Genomic DNA, 10641 nt, shown 5'->3' on the forward strand with positions numbered 1-10641 from the left:
GATAGATAGATAGATAGATAGATAGATAGGAGATAGATAGATAGATAGATAGAGTAGATGGATAGATAGATAGATAGATAGATAGATAGATAGATAGATAGATAGATAGATAGATAGATAGAGTAGATAGATAGATAGATAGATAGATAGATAGATAGATAGATAGATAGATAGATAGAGTAGATGGATAGATAGATAGATAGATAGATAGATAGGAGATAGATAGATAGATAGATAGATAGATAGATAGATGGATAGATAGATAGATAGATAGATAGATAGATAGATAGATAGATAGATAGATAGATAGATAGATAGAGTAGATGGATAGACAGGATGGTGACCATAGTCTGCATCATGTTATAGGCTGCAGTAATGGCTCCTTTCCCCTCTATGGCCATACTGTACATCACTGGACTTCTTTAGTGCTTATTAAGGTTTTATAATTAATCAGTCCTAATATTTCTAAGACACTTTTATCCATATAACAGAAATAATCAGGATGGCGACCTTGCTTACAAAAGATGGAAGGCGACTAATGCATAAGATGAGCAGGACAGCAGCGGTGCAGGATGACATCTTCTAACACATGAGGAATGGATTTACTGTAAATACCAAGGAAACCTTGTTTCTGAAATACTAGTACTCAGGAGCTAGCGGCTGGTTAGGAGGAATGTGCTTTCCCTAGAAATACTTAATTCCTGAGGTTTTTGGGAAAACCACAGCAAGACAAGTACTAGCTGTTAGATTTTAAGTTACGCTCACCTCAACTTGACATAGACCTGAGAAGCCACAGCTTCGCGACCATTGACCGCTATCTATCTCCTATCTATCTATCTATCTATCTATCTATCTATCTATCTATCTATCTGCTCTATTATCTATCTATCTATCTATCTATCTATCTATCTGCTCTATTATCTATCTATCTATCTATCTATCTATCTCCTATCTATCTATCTATCTGCTCTATTATCTATCTACCTATCTATTCATCTATCTATCTATCTATCTATCTATCTATCTATCTATTTATTTATCTACCTATCTATCTATTGCAATACAAATATTTTTTTCATTCCAGTATATCTATTTTCCTCTATTGATGTTAGAATAAAGTTGCCTGAGCCCTCCAACTTCATTGGGACTGGTTGTCTATGGGGGTCTCCCAACTTTCCAGCGGAAGTTGATGTTGGGTAAATCATGACTGGACACAGTGATTTTTTTCAGGAGAGAAAATCTAGCACCATAGGCCTCTGACAGCAGCTTACTCCCCCATGGACTGACATGATGGAAAGAAATTCATGGCTGCCAAAAGTTCAAGAATATGTAGACTATATAATAAAGACGTAAGACAAGGAAAGTATAGATATTTCAGATATAAACCGCCATGATGGTAAGAAGTTCACAGCTGACGTAAATTCTAGAATAAGAAGATTCGATAATAAATACGTAAGACAAGAAAAATCTAGAAATCTTATACATGGACATCCATGATGGTAAGAAGTCAACTGGTACCAAAAGTTCTAGAAGAAAGATCAAGTTGGGAAATAAAGACATTAGAAGAAGAAGGTATAGACATCTCAGAACTTTGCTCTAGATGTTTTCTGGGCTCTCCTTGGTGGAAACTTTTGAGAATGCAATGGCAACAAACCAGGAATTGACCTCTACTTGAAGTATAACAAAGACTGAAGTTTGGACATATTTTGAACATATTATGGACATATTTGGACATATTATGAGTGGGATCCAAGGCCAAGGAAGTTAAGCTCAGCAGAGTAGAAGAGGGAACAACACCAACAAGACCAAGATGGAACAGTCTGAAGACCCAAAAGGAAGTCAGAAAATCTAGATAAACCCTCTTCATATACTCAAGAAGAGTCAAACCCAACTTGAGGGCATCTAAGAAGCTTTAGCGTATTGTGGTCTTCAAAAGATCTCAAGAGGTTTAACAAAAACAAGACTAGAAGCTGTCTAGCTCCTTCAACACTACATGGACCCGGGAAATCTTAAGTAAACCTTTTCATATGTCTTCTAGGAAATGAATCCACAGTAATAACTACAATATAGAAGAACATCACAAGCTCAATATCTTAAGGAATAATACAGAACAGGCTGATAACAGGGAGCAGCAGAAGGAATAATAACACCACAAGCAAACTAAGATCCAAGCTTGGGAGTTCTGTGATCCATTTACTAGAGGACTATAAGAAGCGAGCGCCCCGCTAGCATGGAAGGAGCGCAGAAATACTCCAGTATATCAACTCCAGATGAAGCGCCGTCACTGAACATATGGTTGTGTGCAGTTCAAAGCTCACATAGGGTTAATACCAGATTTTCAAGGTCCTCATAACCCGTTTGGCTAATGCTATTAAAACCAGCTGGGCATTAACCCCATAAGAGCTACTAGTATGAGCAACTACATTGTCCATAGAAAGGTGAAGAGTCCAAATATGTCAAGTGTTAAGTTCTAGGAGGTCAAGGATACAGGTGCCCCAAGAAGAAATCAAAGCGGGTCTACAAGTAGGGTTAAACGTAGGACAGTAATGCTTAGAAAGCGGGGTACAAGGCATGCTAAGATGGCAGGGAATAACAGGAGTGTGTGAGATAATACAGGGAACAAGATTCATGCCAGAATACACAGCAGCAAACTCTGAGACAGTAGGTGCCCACGAAGAATATGGCAAGCTAATAGTATCAAGGTTAGGGTTAACACTAGTGCCCATGAAAGGTATAAGGCTAGTTATGGTCCTATAGGGTTAATACTAGAGCGAAAAAGTTTGCAGAATTAAAATATATTTATATATATTGGTGTGAACTTTCCAGGTGGCAAAGCAAGCAAGACAGGTGTAGGATTAGTATCACTATGACATAATATGGTATAAGGGGTAACACTGGGATGGCATCTTTAAGTAATACCTATATAGGGTTAATACTCCAAGAAAGAGAATATAACTGGATAACAGGGACCCGATGCCATAATAAGTAATGCCTACATAGGGTTAATACGTCAAGGAAGAGAATATACTCGGATAGAAGGGACCCTATGCCAGGATGAGTAATGCCCGAATCATTTTAGTATTAGGGTTAGGTTTGTAGTAGGATAGCCCATGCCATGATCTGTAGTAATACCCATATAATGATAGGGTTACTCCTATACAGAGAATATATTGAGGTAGCAGAGGATTTACTGTAGGAAAGTAAGGTTAGTCCTCGTATGAAGACTTGTGCAGTCCACACTTATACCAGGCGAGCAGGGAGCCGATGCCATGACACGCAGTCACCAAGTAAATGATACGCAACACAGAAAAAACTACCAACAGCACCAGCAAGACGACAACTACCATCATCGTCAGCTATAATGACAGCCCTACACAACGTCATGGTGGGGAGTCCTTGTAAAGTTCAACCATGAAGCCCTCACAGCTTTGCAAGAAGCCCCAGCCATCCCCTTCCTCCCCAGTGCCAGTCACCTGCAGGGCACAAAACACGAGCCGCTCTCCGTGACTTGATCCACAGCTTGGCTTCCAGCAGGAGGGCACCAAGAACTCATCCAGGATAAGACATAATAACAAAGCTGCTGTGCAATAAACCGTGCCAGGCCCCAGCGCCGGTGCCCCCTCCCTGTATGTGTGTGTGTGTGTGTGCAGCGTCCCCAGGGGCACACCGAGCAGGATCCTAAATGACACATTCCAGACGGGCACAGACAAGCCAGCACATCTGGGGACACCGTGGGGTTCTTATGAATGAGGGGTGGGTTTCAAATACCAAGTAGACGGATAAAAACACAGGATCACGTTGCCGTTAGCCTGCCAAGCCCTCTCTGTATGTCTGAGATATTAGTGTCAGGTTCCATTTAATAGTTAACCCACTTCATTGCCAGGGCCGTCAGCAAATCTGGACGATGACATTTGCACATGGAGTCAGACTGGTCAGGCATCACGTGGGCACATAATGTGGGCACATACAAAGTCACATGTCTGTGTATACTTATATAGTAAGTAGTAGGACCATGTAATGTGGGCACCCATATAACTCCAGACTAGGGAGCCCACATACACTACTATTATTTAGGATCAGATGATGGGTACCCACATACACTACTATTATTTAGGATCAGATGATGGGTGCCCACATACACTACTATTATTTAGGATCAGATGATGGGTACCCACATACACTACTATTATTTAGGATCAGATGATGGGTGCCCACATACATACTAAGGCAGTCTTAGAATATGTAGGATTATATGATGGGTGCCCATTGTCAGTAAGGGTAATGCAATGTGTGTAATGTGGGGAATAACAAGAGGGCAACAAATGAGGTCATTAATATCATTATTAAGATGGCATTGTGAGCCGTGCCCAAGTTTACTAGGATGACAGGGAAATCCCAAATATATTATAAGGACATCGAGACCAGTGCACAAGTTTACTATAGGGCATTGCAACTAGTGCCCAAGTTTAATATGATGGCAGGGGAGCAGTGCCCATGTACAGTTCACATATAAGGGCAGCATATAGTCTATTAACCAAATGATCTTACAATGGGATATAAACCTCTGTTGCCCATTAAAGGTTCTTTTAGGTTACTGGGTTCAGTGGCTGTGTATTAGACAGGTAGAGTAATATTAGGGTACTAGTTGTCTGCTGCCCCATATGTGTACAGTAGTATTGCCAGGGTGCCATATAGGTAGTACCCAAACAAGGTTAAAATTAGGATGTTAATATAAGAAGGGCGACTGATCAATAACCTTATTGGGCTAGCCTTATGTTGCAAGGTGCCCAAGGTGTGGCAGAAGTTGTACTACAAGGTGTTTAGTGCCCAATATAGTGGGTACCAGGTGATAAGATATCTAGTGTGCAGATAGGGTGCAGTAATTCTATGTAGTGCCCATGTAAACACTAGGATGCCACCTGTACCAGTAGGGTAACACCAGGCTGGAGGATGCCAGGGTATGTACTAAGCAGGTTTGATCAGGCATGCATGGAGGAGTAAGGTGTCTGGCACATGGTTGGCATGGTCAGATGTGCAGGGCTCATACATGGAGGTGTCTGGCACATGGTTGGCATGCTCAGGTGTGCAGGGCTCATATATGGAAGAGTCTGGCACATAGTTGGCATGATCAAATGTGCAGTGCTCCTACATGGAAGTGTCTCACACATGGCTGGCATGGTCAGGTGTGCATGTAAAGAGGATGCCAGGGTATGTACTAAGCAGGTCCGGTCAGGTTTGCAGGGCTCATACATGGAGGTGTCTGGCACATAGTTGGCATGCTCAGGTGTATAGGGTTTATACATAGAGGTTGCTGGCCCATGGCTGGCATGGTCAGGTGTGCAGGGCTCATACATGCAGGTGTCTGGCACATGGTTGGCATGGTCAAGTGTGCAAGGCTCATACATGGAGGTGTCTGGCACATAGTTGGCATGGTCAGATGTGCAAGGCTCATACATGGAGGTGTCTGGCACATGGTTGGCATGGTCAGGTGTGCAGGTCTCATACATAGAGGTGTCTGGCACATGGTTGGCATGGTCAGGTGTGCAAGGCTCATACATGGAGGTGTCTGGCACATGGTTGGCATGCTCAGATGTGCACGGCTCATACATAGAGGTGTCTGGCACATGGTTGGCATGGTCAGGTTTGCAGTGTTCCTACGTGGAGGTGTCTGGCACATGGTTGGCATGCTCAGGTGTGCAGGTCTCATACATAGAGGTGTCTGGCACATGGTTGGCATGGTCAGGTGTGCAGGGCTGCTACGTGGAGGTGTCTGGCACATGGTTGGCATGGTCAGGTGTGCAGGGCTCATACATGGAGGTGTCTGGCACATGGTTGGCATGGTCAGGTGTGCAGGGCTCCTACGTGGAGGTGTCTGGCACATGGTTGGCATGGTCAGGTGTGCAGGGCTCATACATGGAGGTGTCTGGCACATGGTTGGCATGGTCAGGTGTGCAGGGCTCCTACGTGGAGGTGTCTGGCACATGGTTGGCATGGTCAGGTGTGCAGGGCTCCTACGTGGAGGTGTCTGGCACATGGTTGGCATGGTCAGGTGTGCAGGGCTCCTATATGGAGGTGTCTGGCACATAGCTGCCCCTGCTCCTGGGCTACCTTTCCTCCTCTAGGTGTTTGTGCATCTTCTTGCTCCTCTCCTCCCTCATTGACAAGGCAGGAAGTTTTTTTTTCCTCCTCTCTTTCTCCCTTATAACCTTACCTCCCTCCCTTCTTGTGCTTTCTTGGCTGGCAGGGCGCAGGCGCACAGGATGATTATTAACATGCACTTAATAATACACAGGAGGATGCAGCTTCACTTCTCCAACATCCACACCAGGAGGATACCGGAGCCGTGCCGGCAGGAGATGCGCCGAGTGCAGCGGTGGTCGGGCTGGAGGGGTGGGCTCCGGGTAACCCCAGCCTTCAGCACCACAGCGCCTGGACAGCCCCTTACCTGCACAGTGCGGGCAGCAGCGGCTCCTGTCCTTGTCCTCTTCTCCCTCCAGTGCATAGAGAGGCGGCAATGTCCAGACTAGTGTGCGGCTGACGAGGCTCCGAGTCCCGGGGATCTAGTGGCTGCCCGGCCAGTGCCAGCAGGGTGACGCCAGGCAGAGTGTCCGTGCCCGGGGGAGCAGAGCGGTGCAGGCAGGGTACAGGACTGCTGCAGGATCCGGACCATGCTCCCTTCTGGCTCCTGCTTCTCCGAGGCTGGCTCTACTTGCTGGATGGGGGCGGGGTCAGGAGCGTCACGGCCGGGAGGGGGCTCCAGTCACACGGGGAGGCGGGCGAGACACAGCCGGCCCTGGATGTCTCCTGCTCCGGGGCTCCAGCCTGGCACACCCGGGGGAGAGGGCGAGGGGCACGGCTCTTATCTACAGCTTGTCCTCAGTACACACAGGCAACGGTTCTGTCTGCCCGTTATGTGCGGTCTCTGATAATCCCATATAAGTCTATAGAGATAGAGATGTGTGCGGGGGGAAAAGAGGAGAGAGGAGAGGAATCATTGTGTAGCTGATCTATCTATCTATCTATCTATCTATCTGTCTATCTATCTAATATCATCTCTATTCATTATTCATCTCTATTGTCTCTATCACATCCATCTCTCTAATATCTATCATATATTTGCCTTTCTATCTTTTCTCTTCTTTCCATCTTTCTTTTCCTGTTCTTGTTATTTCCCCCTTTCTTGTTTCTTTTCTGTTTCATTACTTTCATTACTTGCTTTTTTCTATCTACACTCCAACTGAGATAGTTCTTTCTCTTATCCTTCCCTTTTCACGTAATATATTTTGTTACTTTATTTCCTTAGTCGTTCCATACCTTTTCTTTTACCCCTTCCTTCCTTCCTTCTTTGTTTTTTTTCTTCTTTTTCATTTCTTTCCTTCATTATTTCTATATTCCACACTCTTTTTCCCTTCATCTTGCTCTTTTATCCTTCTTTTTTTCTCCTTATTCCCTTATTTACTTTTTTTCATGTTACTCCTTCCATATTTTAATTTCTTATTGACTGTCTTTCCTCTAAACTTTGTTTCTTTCATATTTTTCCTGTGGGCCTCCTTCCATTCCTTCCATGCTTATTCCTTCCTTCCTTCCTTCCTTTCTTTCCTTCTTTCTTCCCTCCTTCTTCCTTTCCTTCTGTGTTCCCTTACATCTTTCTTGCATCCTGACTCTCATCCTTTCTCATTTCACCCTTCTACTCTCTCTTTATTCTTTCCTTCAGTCCTCCTTTCCTTCCTTTACACTCTTTCTCCATTTCTTCCATCATCATTTCCTTTCTTTATTCCGTATTCCCTTCCTTCTTTCATTTTCCTTCCCTGCATCCTTATACTACATCCTTTGTCCTTTCACCCTTCTTCCTTCCATTGCTTCCTTCCCCTTTCTTTCCTTCCTTCCCTTTCAGTCCTCCCTTCCTTCCATTGTCTTCCTTCCTTTCCTTCTCCCATCCTCACTCTCATACTTACTTACTTCCTCCCTCCCTTCCTCTCATCCTTTTCCTTCCTTCCTTCCTTCCTTCCTTCCTTCCTTCCTTCCTTCCTTCCTTCCTCTATTACCCTTCAGTCCTTTCCTTCTTCTTTTTTCTTTACACTTTATTGTAACTTGTTTTGTGTTTCCGCTCTTTATTTTTCATATTCTCTATTACTTCCTTCTTATTTCCTACTTTTATTTATCCTTCAAATATTCTTTCCTGTATTTCTTATATTTTCTAGCAATTCTTTCCTCCTTTCTTAGCTTCCTTTTTTCCAGCACTTGCTATATAGTATACTGTAAGGTGCTGTGTAATGTACCCTATAGTATACTGTATGGTGCTGTGTAATGTAACATATAGTATACTGTATGGTGCTGTGTAATGTAACCTATAGTATACTGTAAGGTGCTGTGTAATGTAACCTATAGTATACTGTAAGGTCCTGTGTAATGTACCCTATAGTATACTGTATGGTGCTGTGTAATGTAACCTATAGTATACTGTATGGTGCTGTGTAATGTAACCTATAGTATACTGTAAGGTGCTGTGTAATGTAACCTATAGTATACTGTAAGGTCCTGTGTAATGTACCCTATAGTATACTGTATGGTGCTGTGTAATGTAACCTATAGTATACTGTAAGGTGCTGTGTAATGTAACCTATAGTATACTGTAAGGTGCTGTGTAATGTACCCTATAGTATACTGTAAGGTGCTGTGTAATGTACCCTATAGTATACTGTAACGTTCTGTGTAATGTAACCTATAGTATACTGTAACGTGCTGTGTAATGTAACCTATAGTATACTGTAACGTGCTGTGTAATGTAACCTATAGTATACTGTAAGGTGCTGTGTAATGTAACCTATAGTATACTGTAAGGTGCTGTGTAATGTAACCTATAGTATACTGTATGGTGCTGTATAATGTAACCTATAGTATAATGTAAGGTGCTGTATAATGTAACCTATAGTATACTGTAAGGTGCTGTGTAATGTAACCTATAGTATACTGTAAGGTGCTGTATAATGTAACCTATAGTATACTGTAAGGTGCTGTATAATGTAACCTATAGTATACTGTAAGGTGCTGTGTAATGTAACCTATAGTATACTGTAAGGTGCTGTATAATGTAACCTATAGTATACTGTAAGGTGCTGTATAATGTAACCTATAGTATACTGTAAGGTGCTGTGTAATGTAACCTATAGTATACTGTATGGTGCTATATAATGTAACCTATAGTATACTGTATGGTGCTGTGTAATGTAACCTATAGTATACTGTAAGGTGCTGTGTAATGTAACCTATAGTATACTGTAAGGTGCTGTGTAATGTAACCTATAGTATACTGTAAGGTGCTGTGTAATGTACCCTATAGTATACTGTAACGTTCTGTGTAATGTAACCTATAGTATACTGTAACGTGCTGTGTAATGTAACCTATAGTATACTGTAAGGTGCTGTGTAATGTACCCTATAGTATACTGTAACGTTCTGTGTAATGTAACCTATAGTATACTGTAACGTGCTGTGTAATGTAACCTATAGTATACTGTAACGTGCTGTGTAATGTAACCTATAGTATACTGTAAGGTGCTGTGTAATGTAACCTATAGTATACTGTAAGGTGCTGTGTAATGTAACCTATAGTATACTGTAAGGTGCTGTATAATGTAACCTATAGTATACTGTAAGGTGCTGTATAATGTAACCTATAGTATACTGTAAGGTGCTGTGTAATGTAACCTATAGTATACTGTAAGGTGCTGTATAATGTAACCTATAGTATACTGTAAGGTGCTGTATAATGTAACCTATAGTATACTGTAAGGTGCTGTGTAATGTAACCTATAGTATACTGTATGGTGCTATATAATGTAACCTATAGTATACTGTATGGTGCTGTGTAATGTAACCTATAGTATACTGTAAGGTGCTGTGTAATGTAACCTATAGTATACTGTAAGGTGCTGTGTAATGTAACCTATAGTATACTGTAAGGTGCTGTATAATGTAACCTATAGTATACTGTAAGGTGCTGTATAATGTAACCTATAGTATACTGTAAGGTGCTGTGTAATGTAACCTATAGTATACTGTAAGGTGCTGTGTAATGTACCCTATAGTATACTGTAAGGTGCTGTGTAATGTACCCTATAGTATACTGTAACGTTCTGTGTAATGTAACCTATAGTATACTGTAACGTGCTGTGTAATGTAACCTATAGTATACTGTAACGTGCTGTGTAATGTAACCTATAGTATACTGTAAGGTGCTGTGTAATGTAACCTATAGTATACTGTAAGGTGCTGTGTAATGTAACCTATAGTATACTGTAAGGTGCTGTATAATGTAACCTATAGTATACTGTAAGGTGCTGTGTAATGTAACCTATAGTATACTGTATGGTGCTATATAATGTAACCTATAATATACTGTATGGTGCTGTATAATGTAACCTATAGTATACTGTATGGTGCTGTATAATGTAACCAATAGTATACTGTAAGGTGCTGTGTAATGTAACCTATAGTATACTGTATGGTGCTATATAATGTAACCTATAGTATACTGTAAGGTGCTGTATAATGTAACCTATAGTATACTGTAAGGTGCTGTATAATGTAACCTATAGTATACTGTAAGGTGCTGTGTAATGTAACCTATAGTATACTGTA

The 10641-nt window shown here is 41.9% G+C and overlaps 1 protein-coding gene across 3 annotated transcripts in view; it reads right to left on the bottom strand.

Annotated features, from left to right (window-relative positions):
• KLHL29 (kelch like family member 29) overlaps positions 1-6695 on the bottom strand; it is a 748452-nt gene extending 741757 nt beyond the window's left edge. For all 3 annotated transcript variants that reach the window (XR_012715345.1, XM_075269192.1, XM_075269191.1), the window contains exon 1: positions 6446-6695. The gene's annotated coding sequence lies outside the window, so the exon portion shown is untranslated. The remainder of the gene's footprint in view (positions 1-6445) is intronic.
• Positions 6696-10641: the final 3946 nt, after the last annotated feature.

The sequence above is a fragment of the Leptodactylus fuscus genome, chromosome 3 (genome assembly GCF_031893055.1).
Source record: "Leptodactylus fuscus isolate aLepFus1 chromosome 3, aLepFus1.hap2, whole genome shotgun sequence".
Lineage (NCBI taxonomy): Eukaryota > Metazoa > Chordata > Amphibia > Anura > Leptodactylidae > Leptodactylus > Leptodactylus fuscus.